This window comes from Myotis brandtii, unplaced genomic scaffold (genome assembly GCF_000412655.1).
Source record: "Myotis brandtii unplaced genomic scaffold, ASM41265v1 scaffold125, whole genome shotgun sequence".
In the NCBI taxonomy this organism is placed as follows: domain Eukaryota; kingdom Metazoa; phylum Chordata; class Mammalia; order Chiroptera; family Vespertilionidae; genus Myotis; species Myotis brandtii.
In genome coordinates this window covers 268870-288821 of record NW_005354385.1, presented here as the reverse complement: position 1 = coordinate 288821, position 19952 = coordinate 268870, and the positions used below count along the sequence as shown (strand labels likewise).

The 19952-nt window shown below is 34.9% G+C and overlaps 1 pseudogene; it reads left to right on the top strand.

The window, feature by feature from the left end:
• The first annotated feature begins 11854 nt into the window (after positions 1-11854).
• On the top strand, positions 11855-14121 carry LOC102258662 (annotated as a pseudogene).
• Positions 14122-19952: the final 5831 nt, after the last annotated feature.

Below are 19952 nucleotides of genomic sequence, written 5' to 3'. Positions count from 1 at the left end.
TTTGATTTGAGAATGAAATAAATTTAAGTATGTTATGATATTAAACAGAATTTTATTCGAACCGTTTGCCTCTTAAGAGTTGTATGCTCCGTCAGATGTTGCCATTAGAGACAATTATGAAGTTATTTTATGAGTAAGTAATGTTAATCTCAGATTAGCAAAAATAACACATCAGATCAGAGGTATAAAGAGATCTGAAGTCTCCACTAGCCTCATCTATCATCTCTAATGGGAGAAACAAATTTCTTTCCAAAACATTAACTATTTTTAGAGGGATAAAAACCAAAGGACTTATATTAAATAAACAAACCAACAAGAAGAAGAACATCAATAAAATGTACTGTTCCTCCCTGGTAACTATTCATTACAAACTTTCAAAGTGTCTCAATGTGTCATTCTCACTCTTTCTCCTTGGTCCTCAACATTTACATTTTGAAGTTAATAGATATCTCATCAGAGATAAAATTTAATTCTAAATTCTCCTTTAGAAAACATTTGATAATGGATATTGGGTCAGAAAGTTTTTTTTAACATCCTTAGAAATCAAGTGTTTTAATTTATTAACACCTCAAAGGCAAATACACTCTACCATAAATACGTTAATTTACCGATTTAAGTATATAGACTTGGGAGTTATCTGGACTTGGATTAGAATCTCAACTTAATCATGTATGATTCTGAGAACATGAAAATGAGTCCTTAATCTAAAGGGAGAATCAGGAAGGAATACCAAGAAAATGGAGCCATAGGAGACTTAACAATTGAGAATATTTGACAAGGATGTTGATAGATGTCTTCAGGAGAAATTAATGAGAGGAAAGTTACTGTATTACTCACAAAGTGTCAGTATTGGGACAAGTTATATATTCTCCCTAAATCTTATTGTCTATCTATAAAATCAAATTCACCGAGTTTGTAAAGTTCTAAACTCAGTGCTTATAACAAAGATCCCAATTAAGAAGTTTTCTTCTTCCTCTTCTTGTCCTCCTCCTCCTCTTCTTTCTTTCTTTCTTTTTCTTTCTTCTTTCTTCTTCCTTCCTTCCTTCCTTCCTTCCTTTCTTTCTTTCTTTCTTTCTCTCTCTCTCTCTCTCTCTCTCTCTCTCTCTCTCTCTCTCTCTCTCTCTCTCTCTCTCTCTCTCTCTCTCTCTCTCTCTCTCTCTCTCTCTCTCTCTCTCTCTCTCTCTCTCTCTCTCTCTCTCTTTCTTTCTTTCTTTCTTCCTTTCTTCTTTCTTCCTTTCTTTGATTCTTTCTTTCTTTCTCCTTCTTCTCTTGCTTCTACTTCTCTTTTATCATGTATATGTGTGTATCTGTATATATAAATTTTCTTAGGTTTAGCACTTTAGATATTTAACCTATTGTATCAAGCCTAAATATTATGTTGTTCCCAACTTTTCATATTATTCCCACATTGCATATTATTAAAAATATAGTGTTTTTAAATTATTAAATATTACTATTTTTTTCCTGAATGGAACACTTCTCTGGGGTCTTTATACCAATTTTGTAACACTTCTCAAATGCAGCCTATGATCACAGTGAGGAGGAAGGTTGCTAGGCCTAATAATATTTAGAACCTGGTACCAATGGATTTTCTCTTTGCACTTTACGTAGGCAACAACTTTCCTTAAAATGGCACACTTCATCCTCTGTGGGCATTGTATGTATTTCATGGGGTGAACTGAGGAAAAAAGTGTATACAGTTTTTGTCTTCATTTGTTATTACTTTAGATAGAGCAATTCCAAGGGCTTACTCTACTGAGTGAACATGAAGCATCCCCATAAGAATGGAAATGTATCTAGGCCAAACAATATTTCCTATATTTATCTATACTTGTTTTTTATATTTTAATAAACATTTGAGCATATAATTTTAGATTTACAGAGTAGCAAAAATTGTACAGAGTTTCCACATACCCAACACCCAGGTTCCCCTAGCATTAACATATTACATTACTTTGGGGCATTTGTCAGAACTAACGAGCTACATTGATGCATTATTATTAACACACTTTATTTGGATTTCACTAGTTTTTCCATGTCATTTTTCTGTTTCAAGAATATATATAGAATACTACATTACATTTAGTCTCCCTGATTCCTTAGTCTCCTTTGTTCTGTAAGTATCACAGTATTTCCTTGTTTTTAATGGTCTTGACAACTCTTGAGCAGTACTGATCAGATAATTTGTAGAATGTCCCTTTTCCCCACAATATTTTTCTCATGGTTAGGCTAGGGCTAGCAGTTTGTGGGAAGTCTTATGTTTGCTTTTATGTTCTGATTGTATTTTGTCTGGCTGAGAGTTCAAAAAAAAAAGCTGGGTGTAAAGCAACATTTGGGATCATCCTGCTTTATTTAGCTCTCCTTGTTCAGTTTTACTCAGTGATTGAGATGAAAGCTATTCAGATAGCTATTGGAGGAGATGAGATGATGTTAGCAAATAACAATGCAAAACAGAAGAAAATATTCTAGCATATTTCTCTATGTGGAATTCTTCCCTACATATATTTTCCTGAATCTTCTTTTGCACCAAAGACAACTGCTCACCACATATTATTCTCCAATATGTTTCTTTCATTTTGTATAGGAAAGGTCAACCTGAAAATATACATCAAACCTGAACAAAAACATCCTCTTTTTCTATGTAACATACCAGTGCTTGAAGTTTGCTCTTCCAGCATTATTTGTTTAATAGAAATATTTTCCATACCACCTGGTTCTGGCAGAAAGTCAAAATTTGCATTTATATGAGGTAGTTTATCAAATATAACATACAGAAGTCTGTTAAGTACACATTGCATTTTGTTTGTGAGAAAATCTGTTTGTATTTAATGTAGTTTTTAAATTAACCTTAATGAAAGCTTCTGAAAATTGTTGTTCTAAGCATTTGAAATATGCAACAAGAACCGGTGGAAGACATAAACATGTTTTCCATTATATGTTATCAGATAGCCCAAAATTACTACAAAGAAGAATGTGGGACTATGTTAAATTAGAAAGATAAGCAAGCATTGAGTTAAAAGCAAAGGTCTTTAGAAAAGAAAAGCATTGAACACAGTTAACCCCAAACATCTTATAACAATCTTCAATCAGAGGTATTTTAACATTTTAAAGTTAGGATGTTACTATATTCAGAAACAAGGATTATTTTCACCAAACCTAACATTTTTAATTCTCTAAATCTAAGATTTGCCAAATACAGACTCACCCAAGGTTTCCTAAATTATGGAAAAAGGTAATTAGAACATAAACCTACCTGGCTGTCTCCCCTAAGGTAATAATAGTTCAGTCTCCTCTCATCTTTTTTTCACTGTCTTTTCATTTCTTATACTATCATACTTAATATCTTTTTACATTTCAACATATCCCCGCTAAGGTAATAATAGTTCAGTCTCCTCTCATCTTTTTTCACTGTCTTTTCATTTCTTATACTATCATATTTAATATCTTTTTACATTTCAACATATCCCCATCATTTTCACATAGAGGGCTCCCAGTAGTAGATAGAAGATTAACATTAATTTCTAATAGATCTTGTTTTTATCAACTGTGGCAAATTCAAGTGTCTTTTAGTCTTGGGCAAATTATTTAGATGAGTGAGGTGGCTAGAGAGATACTAAGGTGGAGAGGAAATCACAGAGCATGTCTTCAAAGGATGAAATTTTAACTCAGACCCATCCCATCTTTGTTGTGTAAAAGGAGATGCTCAGAATTTTTAGATAGTGGATCTTTCCAATTATAGCCAGATATCCAGATAGTTACTAGTATATAAAAACACATAATCTTAAAATGTAGACATGAACTTTGAAATATTTTTTTAATATATTTTATTGATTTTTTACAGAGAGGAAGGGAGATAGATAGAGAGTTAGAAACATCGATGAGAGAGAAACATCGATCAGCTGCCTCCTGCACATCTCCCGCTGGGGATGTGCCCGCAACCAAGGTACATGCCCTTGACCGGAATCGAACCTGGGACCCCTCAGTCCGCAGGTTGACGCTCTATCCACTGAGCCAAACCGGCTTCGGCAACTTTGAATATTTTAACATATTATGTAAGCCAAACAAATATACAGGGGAGGCAAAAGTAAGTTTATAGTTGTTCATATGGAAAATAATACAATAATTAATAAACAATCATATATAGGAATAAACTCTACTTCAGGTACTCACAACTATAAACGTTCTCTTGCCCCACTCTGGATATGTCTGGTGCTAGTTTTCAACCTGTGTTATGAAGTAACAAGAGATAATGTTAATGATCTCCTAATTCAAGCAAAGTTATTATTTCCTTTAGCAAATATATCTCTGTGACTAAAAAGCCATGGGATAGTTAGAAATAAATCTTATGTTATTCAGAGGTACTGCTCTTCAATGCTTATAGCATTTTACAATGTCTGGGTTATGGTCTTTAATCATAGAATCTGTTACACCTTAGATCACAAACTTCTCTTAAGCCATTGCAGTGTTGCTCTGATAGTTAAAAAAAAATCATACAACAGAGATCTTATGCAATAAATTTCATCTTTGATTAAGCTATTTAACAGTGTTAGTTTCCTAAGCCCCTCATCTCCTAACCTTAAATTTGTTTATTCATAAAATTTATCATATGGGAGTCTAATCTAAAATATTTAATTTACTAAAATGATACACAGAGCATTTAATTATCCATATATTTCTTCTTTGATTTGTCATGAGCACAAGGCACATTTTGTTCTAAACCATTATAGGTACTAATTTAGTGTACTGGTGGCTTTGGTTGGGATAGAGAGAGGTATTAGGGGTGGGGCTGGCCAAGGGGAGGGGCCATGGGCAGTTGGCTGGCCCCTCCCCCTGGTAGAACTCCCAGTTGAGGGGACAATTTGCATATTGGCCTTTTATTATATAGGATATCTTAGTGCCCTCTGACAAGTTAGAAAGAACCTAATAGAACTGGATGGATATGAGTCGTATGCATTTTCCCTCCTCAACCCTAGCCTAACACAGTTCTATAAGGGATAAGCTTTGTGTTCTTTGCCACTTTTAGTATATTCCCATGAGGGGACAATTTGCATATTGGCCTTTTACTATATAGGATATCTTAGTGCCCTCTGACAAGTTAGAAAGAACCTAATAGAACTGGATGGATATGAGTCGTATGCATTTTCCCTCCTCAACTCTAGCCTAACACAGTTCTATAAGGGATAAGCTTTGTGTTCTTTGCCACTTTTACTATATTCCCAAATCCTTCCATGTACCAAAGTCAACATCTTTAATACAAGAATGACATCACATACTGATTATTATTTCAAGAATGCATTTGAAGTGTGATTTAATGTGTTTGAGGGAGATCTTAAAGGATAAAAAGGGTTGTTCCATGAGGACTTAGGAGTTAGATATATTTTAATGTAAATAATTTTTCTTTGTAAGTCTTTTAAACTTAAATTACATTTACAGGAATTTTATCTCAAATTATAATGTAAAACCTCCATCCTTAACACCTCAGCAGGTCTGGGAGAAGTTATTCTTTGTATACATGCATGTGTGACTTTGTCTATTAAATTTGTGAGACGGCACATGGAACACATGCTCATGTATTATTATAAAAGTAAAGTATCGTTAACTCATCTGAATAACTTCAAAAACTCTAGCACAGTTTTTGGAATAATCCCAGTGGTAGAAAAGTTTTGTCCGTTGTTTATAGTTATGGTGTCTGAAAAATAGCCATGCCTAATAATAAAACAGAAAAACTGACATTGGGCCATACACTGATTTACAAAATAAAAGATTAAAATTCAATTTCTCCATTTAACATCCACTAAAAGTCTATATTATACAAAGAAAACAATACAAAATGGCAACCTCACTATAAAAGTTATATAGGTTCATAGTTTTAAAGAGTGTAATGCTAATTTGAAGGTATATGTTTTGACATATCTTAAATAATATAGTTAATTAGTTTTATTGCTTTTAGCCATTCTAGTATAACATAAAATGTTAATACTAAAATTATTAAGCCAATATATTATTTTATATGGCAATTATCTAGATTAGTGGCACCTTGACTAGTAAAAAATTATATGAATTTAAATGTTTGAAGTTTACAGTCAGATAAAATTTGAATTTATTACTCTTATCAATGTTTAAGTTTGTAGTCTATGAACCATCAGCACTAGAATCATCCAACAATACTTGTTAAAAACAAACATTGGGCACCATGATGGAATTAACATTTTTGCCATCACCAGGTAATTCTCTTGTACACAAAGAATTGAGAAGTACTGGTTTAGATATACAGAAATCATTATGACGATTTTTTCACTTCTCCAGTGGGTCTCAGAAATCCTTCACAGCAAGGTAGAATTTTACCATTAGCTGTTTGCCATATTGACATGTTCCTATTTGCTAACAATTACATTAGAGCCACTAGATTTTCTCTAAAACCCATTTGATGCATTTCTATTTTCTGTGAAGCACCTATTTATATCACTTAGTAAATTCTGTGTTTTTTTAAATGTAAATGCAACCATAATATCCCTTTCATAACATATCTTTTCAAAAAGAATGTCAGGTGGCTTGATACAGTATAAATGATTACAAAATTATAATTTTGGCATTTAATTCCCTCTCTGTTAATGTTTAAGGGAAAAGATACCATATGATGCTTTTGCTTTTCTGTGTTTTGATCCAGGTTTGTTCAATGGGACCTTAAAGGAGGTCTCTAAACTGCACATCAATCTGGTTATAACAAAGACAGAACCAGTAATTTTCTACTTCAGATATGTTCTTAAAGTGTATTTTATCTTCATACAAAACAAAATCTTTCATAAAATGAAGGAATTAATATTTCCACGCATAACATTCTCTGATTATAAAGAGGAATGCAAATAATTTAATAGAATTATTTGCTTATACCCCTGAAGGTTCAAATGACTAGTTATTGTATAGGAACAGCTAGCTCTAATCTGCTTCATAAGAAACATACTCTGTTAGTGCACAATAGCTAATATCAGATCACTAATAGATATAACCGTGTAAGTCCATAGATATTTAAAAGTTTTATCATTTGAAGGTCAACTTGTCTGTCTTACTGTAAAAGAAAGGCAAAGAAATGAATAAAAATTAGAAAGAATTAATTCTTCAAAAAAGTTTTTACAAATCAAAACCCTGCAGTTTCACACTGAGAACAAAAAAAGCATATTAAACACCAAAGTTTATCAAGACAAATTAGGTCCCAGTTTCAAATTTTCTTTAATCTTTTGCATCTGAACGGGTTTTTTTTGGCCTCATGCTGTTTTCCCTAGTTAAATGTTAAAATGAATTCTAGCCAATACCATTGACTTCCTCCCTTAAAAATATTGAGACACATAATAAAAAATTAATTACTTCCCCTAATTTCCGTGTGATTCTTTAAAAAGATGTAAAATTCATTTAAAGTAAGTGGTGACTTTGTCTTTGAAGATCACGACAATTAACATGGATCAAAGCTTAGGTTCTGTAACGATGATAGCTTATTAGCATAATGAAATTAACTTAGAGACAAGAATCTTTAATAGGTACAACAAAAATGCTTTAATAATACTTGAAGAAAATTATGTATTTGCTAGAAGTACAACAGTTTCAGATTTTCTATCCAATTAATAAGTTATTAATTAACTTCTTTTCCAAACAATGCACACTTTAAGTTAACATCTGCCCATTAAAATATTCTGTCTATTGAGCTTCATGTTTCGGAAGGAAATAGCAGTTTTGTCAATGATACTTAGTATTTCCTAGTTATTAAGAACTTTCAGGTTTTATCCTCCATACTATAGATCCAATATTATTATCATTAAAATAAAAGAAGGCTTAATACCATACACTGAGAAAGGAATGAAGATGTCAATATATGATTGCATCATGTTTGGTAAGTCATACTTCAAGTCTTCATTTCAAGGGCAAATATTTTTCTAACAGCTTTGGGGTCCCTAAAATATTTGACCCATTGTTTCAACCCAAGAAAAAATAACTTATTCGTTAAAAATAATACTAATAATTTTGATCTGAGGGCACATGTTTAAACCACTTGGTTTGAAAATCAGTAAAAAAAAAATGCTGTATTTCTAGCATCAAATCTTAAAAATTATGCTGTTAAAAGTGTATTTTGTCAGTTCTTTGTACATTCATTCATCAATCCAATATTTATTGAACACCAATATTTATTTTTTCTTTTTTTAAATCTTTATTGTTCTCAGATTTTTTATTCATTTGATTTTTAGATTCACTTGTTGATAGATATGTATTTGTTGTCACTTTTTTGTTCATAATTTTTTATCTTTACCTTTTTCTTCTTCTTCTTCTTAAAGAATATCTTTTAGCATTTTATATAATACTAGTTTGATGGTGATGAACCCCTTTAGCTTTTTCTTGTCTGTGAAGCTCTTTATCTGACCTTCAATTCTAAATGATAGCTTTGCTGGGTAAAGTAATCTTGGTTGTAGGTTCTTGCTATTCATCACTTTGAATATTTCTTGCCACTCCCTTCTGGCCTACATAGTTTCTGTTGGGAAATCAGCTGATAGTTGTATGGGTATTCCTTTGTAGGTAACTAACTGTTTTTCTCTTGCTGCTTTTAAGATTCTCTCTTTGTCTTTTTCCCTTGGCATTTTAATTATGATGTGTCTTGTTGTGGTCCTCTTTGGATTCCTCTTGTTTCGGGTTCTCTGCACTTCCTGAACTTGTAAGTCTATTTCTTTCATCAGGTTGGGGAAGTTTTCTGTCATTATTTCTTCAGTTTTTAATATCTTGCTCTCTCTCTTCTTCTAGCACCCCCATAATTCAGATGTTGGTATGCTTGAAGTTGTGCCAGAGGCTCCTTACACTATCTTCATATTTTTGGATTCTTTTTTCATTTTACTCTTCCGGTTGGGTGTTTTTTGCTTCCTCATATTTCAAATCTTTGACTTGATTCTTGGGATCCTCTAGTCTACTATTGATTCTCTGTATATTATTATTTATTTCAGTCAGTGTCTGCTTAATTTCTGACTGGTCTTATTCCATTTTTTTAGCATTCTCACTAAGATCCTTGAAGATCTCACTAAGTTCCTCAGAGGTTTCTAGAAGATTCTTGAGTAAGCTTATAACTGTGGTTTTGAACTCTATATCCAGTATTTTTCTTTCATCCATTTCTTTCATTTGTGACATGTTTCTTTGTCTCCACATTATGGCTGCTTCTCTGTGTTTGTCTACAATGGAAGAGCTGCTGTGCAGGAGACATCATTATGGGGCAGGATTTGCTTCAGTGGGGCTTTGGTGGTCACTGAGTCTGCCCCTTGAGTGTGTCACTTACGGATGTGAAGAATTTTAATCCAGTATGGTCTCACACTGACCACTGGGTACACTGGCTCTTGGGTCTCCAAGGAGGTGCAAAGTCAGGCTCTGTCTGGGGCCACCCAGCAGGAGCTACAGAGAGATCCGCAGATTCCTCCTCTTTGTATCAGGTTTGGAAGTGGCCAGATGAGGCCCAGCTTTGTAGCAAGGCAGGCTGCTGCTACTGGATTGATTGGTTTGGGGCTCCCTGACCCAGCTGCTGCCTGTTTGACAGGTTTTAGGCTGATAAAGGACAGGCCATTCATATGCAAAAGTCGCTGCGTACAGTTTGGGTGGGGTTGTAAATTGGGTGGGCTAGGGTCTCAGGGAATCACCAGGGTGGAGCAAACAGCAATGGCTGCCAGTCAGCCCTGCACTGGAGAGATCCCAGGTGCAGGAACAATGACCGCTGCAGGTACCTCCGCCTGAAACAAAGCTGCCCTCACGTTCCTGTCCCAATGCCAGACAGTCCAGTTTCTCCCCTTATGTGTCTGAATCCCCCAGAGTCTCACCGGGAACTGGAGTTCAGAGCAAAGCAGGAGCTTGTATCTCCCTCCAGATTAAAAAGGCAGCACACCCGGGTGCCAGCCCATTCCACATCTCCGCACCTCCTACCAGTCTCAATGCACTTTCTTCTTTACCTCTTTAGTTGTAGTGCTTCTGCTCAGCCAGCTTCCCTGTGGTTCTAGATGATAGTTGTTCTGTCTTTTAGTTGTAATTTTGATGTGGTTGTGAGAGGCAGCAAGTATAGGTGTTTACCTATGCCACCATCTTGGTCCTTTCACTAATATTTATTGAGTGTGCTATGCATTATGTGTCTCCTAATATAAAAAAGGTGAGGGGATGTCCCAGCCAGTGTGATTCAGTGGTTGAGCATTGGCCTATGGACCAGGAGGTTGTGGTTCAATTCCTGGTCAGGGCACATGCCCAGGTTGCAGGCTCGATCACCAATGCAGGGCATGCAGGAGGCAGCCAATCAATGATTCTCTCTGATCACTGATTTTCTATCTATATCTCCCATTCCTCTCTGAAATATATTTTAAAAATATATATATATTTTTAAAAGGTGAGAGGATGTGTTTTTATAGGTGGTATTTTCACTATTGCTGGTGTTATTGTCGCAGTTAAATGGTTGATTTTACCTTTGTCCACATAGCATAAATGAGTACTCTGACCAAGTTCTCTTCCTGTGTTATACTTGATTATCTTACTATCATTCTGACTAACACAGGCAAGCATAATCCAAAAACAAAAATGGAACTTAACAAAAGACTGATTATTTTTTTCATATTAGATAGCAGGAATTATTCCTTCATTCCATCTCCTAAAATCCCTTCCTCTTCCATATCTAAATAGAAAATTTGTGTTTTCCAGTTCATATATGTTTGTAATACTCTTCCTAAAAATATTCTTTCCTGGAGCCAGAAATTAAAAATTAGCCCAAAGTTATTAAGTTGCCCCTAAACCACATCATTAGCTTGGTTCCCTGGTGAATACCAGGTCTCTGGCTACTTCTCTTACCATCTGATCACCTGAACATCTCTGCCTACGTAGCTGCACTATAAGCTAGCTCCTTTTCTACCAGATACGGGCCAAAACAGTATGTATAGACATAGGGCTCATAGCAAACATTCAGAGAGAAATACCAGGAAACAATGAAGACATAACTTTGAGATACTTTCAAAATGTAAGACCTAGAATAGATTGAGTGAATTTAAAGGGGGGGGGGGCGGAAATACAGGCTATGAAACCTACTTCTTCTTTTTATTTATTTTTTGATTAGCTGGTAGCTCTCACTACCAGACCTTTATGAATATTTTGTAACTTTATTTTTAAACTTACCAAATTGTATCTTGCATATGTGAGCTCTTATTAAAGGTATCATATCACACTACTCAACTATTTGGTGGGGCCATATTTTTTAAAGCATGATTTTTTTTAACTATAGTAAACTTAAATGGTATTTGGAGAAATATCCTGACTTCTCCAATCTTCTTCTCCTTCAATTTCCCTCTAAACACTCCAGTTGACAAAATCTTACTAGAAGTCCAGCAGACACATAAGCTTGGAAAATGTAGTCTGCAGGGATCAGCCACTTTGATTATTTTTTTAAAATACATTTTTATTGATTTCAGAGAGTAAGGGAGAGGGAGAGATAGGTAGAAAAATCAATGATGAAAGAGAACCATTGATCAGCTGCCTCCTGCACACTCCACACTGGGGATTGCACCTGCAACCTGGACATATGCCCTGACCAGGAATGGAACCGTGACCTCCTGGTTCATAGGTTGATGCTCAACCACTAAGCCAAGCCGGCCAGGCAGCCACTTTGATTATTGAGCAGAACAGGAGAAAGATCCCAAGTGAATATGAGAATGACTGGCACAATTTTATAAATAACTTCTTATTACCCACAGATGCTGGCATACCTCGTTTTATTGAGCTTTGCTGTATTGGACATGACTGGTACATATTTTTTTTTTTACTAATTGAAGGTTTGGGCAACCCTGCATTGAGAAAGTGTATGGGCATGGATTTTCCAACAGCATTGCTTACTCTGTATCAATTTTGGTAATTCTCACAATATTTCAAACTATTCCATTATGATTATATTTGTTATGGTGACCTGCAATCATTAACCTTTGATGTTACTATCATAATTGTTTTGGGGGTGCCACAAATCCAACCATATAAAAGGGAAAATGTAATAAACATGTGTATTCTGACTCCTCCACTAACTGGCTGTTCCTGATATCTCTACCTCTTTGGGCTTCCCTATTCCCTGAAACACAGAAAAAGAGTGGAATTAGGCAAGTTAATCATCTTATAATGCCTTTAGGTACTCAAATCAAAGGAAGAGTCACATATCTCTCACTTTAACTCAAAAGCTAGAAATGGTTAAGCTTAGTGTGGAAGGCATGTTGAAAGCTGAGATAGGCTAAAAGCTATGCCTCTTATACCAGTTAGCCAAGCTGTAGATGCAAAGGTAAAATTCTTGAAATAAATTAAAAGTGTTTCTCCAGTGGAATGAATAAGAAAGTGAAACATCCTAGTGCTGATTGGAAGAAACTTTTAGTGGCCTGGATAGATCAAACTAGCCACAATATTTCCTTAAGCCAAAGCCTGATCCAAAACAAGGCCCTAACTGTGTTTAATTCTATGAAGGCAGAGAGAGGTGAGGAAGATGCAGAAGAAACGTTTGAAGATACCAGAGGTTGGTTCATGAGGTTTAAAGAAATAACCCACCTCTATAACACAGTGCAAGGTGAAGCAGCAAATGCTGATGTAGAAGCACAGCACCTTATCCAGAAGGTCTAGTCAAGATAGTGAATGAAGATGGCTACATTAAACAACAGATTTTTCACTGTAGATGAAACAGCCTTACATTGGAAGAAGATGCTATCTGGGACTTGCATAACTAGAGAGGAAAAGTCAACGCCTGGCTTCAAAGCCTCAAAGGACAGGCTGACTCTTGTTAGGGGCTAATGCACCTGGTGACTTTAAGTTACAGCCAATACTCATTTACCATTCTGAAAATCCTGAAGCCCTTAAGAATTATGCTAATTCTACTCTGACTGTGCTCTATAAATGGAACAACAAAGCCTGGATGACAGCACATCTGTTTACAACATGGTTTACTGACTATTTTAAGCCCCCTGTTGAGATCTACTGCTCAGAAGAAAAAAAAATAACACTATTCATTGACAATGCACCTGGTCACTCAAGAGCTCTGATGAAGATGTATGAGATTAATATTGTTTTCATTCCTGCCAATACAACATTCACTCTGCAGCCCATGGATCAAGGAGTCATTTTGAATTTCAAGACTTATTATTTAAGAAATACGTTTCATAAGGCTATAGCTGCCACAGATAGTGATTCCTCTGATGGATCTGGGCAAAGTAAATTAAAACCTTCTGGAAAGGACTCACCAGTTCAGATGCCATTGAGGATATTCATGATTCATGGGAAGAGGTCAAAAGATCAACATGAACAGGAGTTTGGAAGAAGTTGATTCCAACCCTCATGGATGAATTTGAGAAGTTCAAGACTTCAGAGAGGAAGTAACTGTAGATGGGGTGGAAATAGAAAGAGAACTAGAATTAGTGTGAAGATGTGACTGAATTGCTACAATCTCATGATGAAACTTTAACAAATAAATAGTTACTTTTTATGGATGAACAAAGATAGTGGTTTCTTGATATAGGATCTACTCATGATGAAGATGCTGAGAAGACTGTTGAAATGATAACAAAAGATTTAGAATATTACATAAACTTAGTTGATAAAGCAGTAGCAGGGTTTGAATGGACTGACTCCAATTTTGAATGAAGTCCTATTATGAGTAAAATACTATCAAACAGCATCACATACTATAGAGAAATTGTTCATGAAAGGAACAGTCAATCTATGCAGCAAACTTTATTGTTGTATTTTGTTTAATATATTTTTATTGATTTTTAGAGAGAGAGACGAGGAGAGGGATAGAGACAGAAACATTGATGAGAGAGGAACATCATCGATTGGCTGCCTCCTGCATGCTCCCTAATGGGGATTGAGCCCACAACCCAGGCATGTGCCTGACCAGGAATTGAACCATGACCTCTTGTTTCATGGGTTGATGCTTAACTACTGAGCAACACGGGCTGGGCTCATTGTTGTTTTATTTTAAGAAATTGCCACAGCACCCCAACCTTTATCAACTACCACCCTAATTAGTCATCAGCCATCAACCCTGGGGCAAAATCTTAACCAGCAAAAATATTGCAACTCCTTGAAGGTTCTGAATATGGTTAGAATTTTTTAGCAATAAAGTATTTATATTTAAAGTATGTGCATTTTTTTTACACATAATGCTGTTGCACACTGAAAAGACTACAATAAAGTGTAAAGATAAATTTTATACACACTGGGAAATCAAACAATTGTGACTTGCATTATCACAATATTTTCTTTATTGTGGTAGTCTGGAACTAATCCACAATATCTCCAAGATATGCCTGTATCAGAAACAATATGATATTACTGAAATAGAATCTTCACAGGTTATATAACCATCTTGTTGTTATTCTAATGCTCATCACCATTCAGTTTGAGGTTGGGGATATCTTTCTGAAATGCACTCAAATCATGTCACCCACTCCATCTTGACATTTAATTCATTAGCATGCTTTATAATACAAATCTTAATTTCCATAGCTTATCATAAGACTCTTTGCTATGTAGTTATATAGTTCATCATGCAAACATTGCTATATAGTTACATAGTTTACCACACAGACATTTTGTTTTTTATGTATCTTTCTTCTCTAGCACCTTTTTCTGCCCACCATCATGTACCCTTTGGCTCAACCTCAACTAATTACTTGCAATTTTGGCATGCTTCAAGTTTCTTCAGACTACTATGTCTAACATGAATTCTTCTGCTTGCAATGCCAGTTACCACTCCCCACTCACCATCAACAACATAGCCATCACCAATTATTTTCCAAATAGTAGGAAATACTCTTATATTTATTCAAAACTTAATTTCATCCTAAGTCCCTGTTATGACTTAGGGGTCCTTTGTGCTTCCCTGGAGCACGAATGCCTGTTGTAGGGAAAAAATAGAAGACTGTTGAATTAGTAAATGAATAATGAGTAATCTCTTATTTGACTACATTAGGTATCAGCATCTTTATTTTGTACACCCTATACCTGTAAAGACAACACAACAAAAAGAAACAAAATTCCATTTTTTATCATTAATGTAAGTGAAAGTTGCTTCTTAAAAGTATTTTTAGGGGGGGGGGAGGACACATATGTTACCCTTTGTAATACTTATTATAATATTTTTTTAAAAGAATAAAAAAAGTATTTTTAAACAGTAATTAAAATATCATGCAATGCTCTCTTCTAAATAAAAATAGATTTATCTCATTTCTTTATTGATCATTCTCTTTTAATGCAATATTTTCCTTCTTTATATGAGTGTTGCCATACTTCATTTTCTAAGGTTTTACACAGCTGTGTCCTGGATTTGAATTTCCCTTGATGACCCTGTCCTTTTAATGTTGCTGTTCTAGTTTGTTTTCAGAATAATTTATGTTTCACACTTAATTTGCATGTTTTTTTCTAACTTCATGAGTTTGAATAAGAGTAAGATTTCTGGTCTTATATGAAAACTCAGCAGGAAAATATACGGTGATTTTTTAAAAATGTTTTGTTTTTTCCTTAATCAAGTGCAAAAGATGTATATTACCCAACTTATAGCAAGGGAATTCCTTGCCAGGAAGGAAGGAAGGGAGGGAGGAAGGAAGGAAAGGAAAGGAGAGGGGAAGGAGAAGGGAAGGAAAAAATAGGGAAAGCCAAAGCAAATTAATGCCTCTATTTGCATTTACTTATCTTTTTTTGTGTTTTAAATCCTCACCTGAGGATACTTTTCCATTGATTTTTAGAGAGAGTGGAAGAGAGAGGGAAAGACAGAGAGAAACATCAATGTGAGAGAAACACATTGATTGGTTGCCTCCTGCACACATCCTGACCAGACCGGGGCGGGGAGGAGCCTGTAACCCAGATAAGTGCCCTTGACTGGAATGGAACCCAGGATCCTTTGGTCTACAGGCTGACGCTCTAACCACTGAACAAACTGGCTAGGGCTTTTTCTTTTTCCCTCACAAGAATATTTTTCTCAATACCTTTAACTGTGTTATTACTAAACCTCATAAATTAATTGAAGTCAGGATCCTTTCAAGGACACATACACAACAGTGTCCAAGGGCTGACATAGTGAGAAAAATAAGGTATGTTAAAGTCTTCACTACTAGGTGACCAATGTTATTGTAAAAGACTATTAGAAAAAATAGGGCTTTCAATTTGTGTATATGATGCAATTTGAGGCAGAATCTGAATACTAATCCAGCGATAGATTATTTCAGCTGTTTTAAAATTTTCTATTAGAGCTGACAATCATTTCTCATATTTCTATTTGATTTTGCATGGCATAATTTATGTATGCATGTATTATTTTCAAACATATGCAGATGTATAAAGGATAATATAGCAATCATTTACATACCCATCCTGAATTCAACAATTGTCAACTTCAAATTTAACTATTAGCCAATATTATTCTATGTATCTCCATTCTCCCACTTTTGTTGTTGTTGATGATATGATATTTAGCTGAAGTATTTTAAAACAAATTCCAGATATTATATAATCTTAGCTGTAAGAAGTTCAATATCTATTTCTAAAAATAAGGATCATTTAAACATAACATCTAAATGATTAAACAATTACTTATTGATATCATCATTACCCAGTCCACACTTAATTTTCCCTAAACTTTTTTTCAGATGGTGGGTTCAAATCATAATAAAACAAGACCTACATTTTTCATTTGTTTAAAATGGATCTTAAGTTTCACTTAATCTTTAACAGTTGCTCCTTTTTTTAATTGAAGAAACTGGGTCATTTTTCATGTTGAATTTCTCTTATTCTTGATGTGACTGATTATTTCCTTAATTGGCAATTAACCTTTTCCTTTTCTTCAGATTTCTTATAAACTGGTGGATAGAGCTAGAGTTTTAAATACAAACATATTAATATTTTTGTTGTTATTTGCAAGGCAAAAATACATCATGATTAGTGTCATGTGTGTGTTTTTTATTGTACTACATCGGGATCCATTTAATGGTCCAGTTGTACTGTTTTTTGTCTGAAGCTAATATTTAGTGGTCTTATCAAGTCATTCAGGTGTTCTCAGTTTGATACAACCATTATAAAATTCCCCATTGAAATATTCATTCAAGTTTTGGTAAAAATATTATAGACTAGAGGCCCAATGCATGAAGATTCATGCAAGAATGGGCCTTCCTTCCCCTGGCTCCTCACACCACCTTCGCTCTGGCCCTGGAGCTGCCTTTCTACCTTCGCTCCAGCCAGAAGCAGCCTTTCTGCCTTCCCACGCTGCCCAGAGGCCCGGAGCAGCTGGGGCGGTGTGGAACGCCTGAATCCCGCCCCACCCCTGACTGCTCGGTGCCTGCGAATGCAAATTAACCTGCCATCTTTGTTGGGTTAATTTGCATACTCACTCCTGATTGGCTGGTGGGTGTCGCAAAGGTACAGTCAATTTGCATCTTTCTCTTTTATTAGTGTAGATAATTATTTTATTAGCAGTTACAAAACAGTGACTTAATTTTTTTCTTTCCTAATGGAATTTTTCCCACATGTTAAAAATCTTGGTTTCTTTGAAATATACAATGGAGCAAACTGGAATGGAACTGGGTGACATTCATATTGAGCTTAATAAAAATATTTAATAATATTTTTCTTTATGTTATATAGCTGTGATAAGAACAAACTCAAAATATTAAGGGATGTGATAAAAATTGAATTTTTAAAACTTCTCAATAAAATATAAAATATCTATGAGTGTTGAATTTGTAGATACACACAAAACTATAATACCATATCATAATCAGGACATTGGTGCTGATAAAGCCAGGATAGAGGACATTTCTATCACAATAAAAATTACTCATGTTTCCTTTTATAGTCTCCATCCCCCTCCCCATTCTTAAACAGTGACAACCACTAATTTGTTCTCTGTTTATATAATTTTGTCATTTCATAAATGTTATATAAATTGGATCATTCAATATGTAACTTTTGAGAACTGGCTTTTTTTCACTCAATGTAATTCTCTGGAGATTCAGTCAAGTTATTGTGTGTGTCGATACTCCATTGCTTTTTAATTGCTGATTAGTATCCATGTATCTCAGATTCTTTAGCCTTTCATACAGAGAAGGACATCTCAGTTGTTTCTAGTGTTTGGCTATCATTAATAAAGATGCTCTGAATTTTTGTATTCAGATTTTTATATGAATATATTATTTTACATTTCTGGAAAAAGTGCTGGTCTGTATGGTGCTTGTATGTTTAGTTACCTTAAAGTATTGCTAAACTCTTTTCCAGAGTAGCTGTACCATATTACATTCCCACCAGCAATCTATGTATGAGTGATCCGTTTTCTCCTCATCTTTGTGAGCACTTAGTCTTATAACTTTTTTATTTTAGTCATTCAGACTGGTGTATACTGATATATTTTTTAAAAATTTGCTAATTATGTTACACATTATTGACTTTACTTATTTGCCATCTATATATCCTCTTCAGTGTAATGTCTGGTTATATCATTTTTGCCTATTATCTAAGTTTATTGCTTGTTTGTTTGTTTGTTGAATTTTAAGAGTTCCTTCCATGTTCTAGATACTATTCTTTTGTAAAGTAAGTGTTTGCAAATATTTCCTCCAATTCTGTAGCTTGTCTTTTATCCTCTTAAAAGCATCTTTTGCAGAGCATTTTTATGATGGCTGCTTTAAAATCTTTGTCAAATAACTCTAACTTATCTTTGTGATATTGGTATGTATTGATTGTCAAGTTTCATTCTAGTTGAGATTTGCTGGTCCTTGATAGGACTAATTTTGTATTAAACCTGGATTTTGGGAGTATTGTGATATAAAACACTGGATCTTATATAAATCTTCAATATTCACTGGCTTCCTCTCACACCACTCCATCAGGGGAATATTGGGCACCACTGCATTACTGGTAGTTTAGTATAGCAATCCATATCCAAAATCCCCCATTTGGTCTATGTTCACACTCAATGGGGGGTTGAAATGACGTGGCACCCACGTGGTATCAATAGAGTGCCAGTGGGTAGCCATTAACTCCCACCTATATCCAGGAGTTCTCCAACTTCTTATATCACATCTATACCTAAAACAATGCAAGCACATCCCATATCATTAATGATCACCATTCATGAAAAAAATATCATTAACAGGTCATACAATTTTTAAAACCAACTTTTATAACCATTCAAAATTAAGAAAATTAAAATTCAACTTAGTAAATTCAAATGTTCTTTCATTTATTAATAAAGGTAGTGCTGAAATTTTCTTTAAATTTTTTGAATCCAATGGAATTTTTCCCCATCAAGATCCAATTTATGAACATACATATTATTAGAGCAATTACCATTCAACTAGCACAAACATAATTTAAAAAGCACAACTGGTCCACAATAAGATAGATGAATTCAATCTATACAAAATCAGGATGTGGTACTACCTCCCTCAGCTATACCCTGCTATCATGCATCCCACTGTGTTCCCACCCAGGCACAATTTGGGCTACACAGTTTCTCCTTGGGAACCTAAAAAGGACTCCTCCAGAATATCCAAAATATCTTTATTTAAAATGGACACAATGAGCTCTGCAACTGGTCACTGAATTGTCTAGCATCTTCATTGCTGAGCCTGGAGCACTACGGAAGAGCAACAAATACTGCATGTTATTCATCCTGCTCACCATCTGTAGGCCTTCCCTATTATTCATCCTGCTCACCTTCTGTAGGCCTTCCCTATCAGACCCAGCTTGGTGTGGCTGCTTAAGGTCAAAGCTCTATAGCCTGGGGGCAACTGGTCTACCTACTTTAGTCCTGAGCAGAGAGAGGCTCACCAATATGGCTGCACTATGCACATAGGTTTCTATCAGATTATGTAACTGTGTGCCAAAATCCATACAAAGTCTGAAAACATGCCATCTTTACTTCTGACATGACAGAACTCAAGCAAATA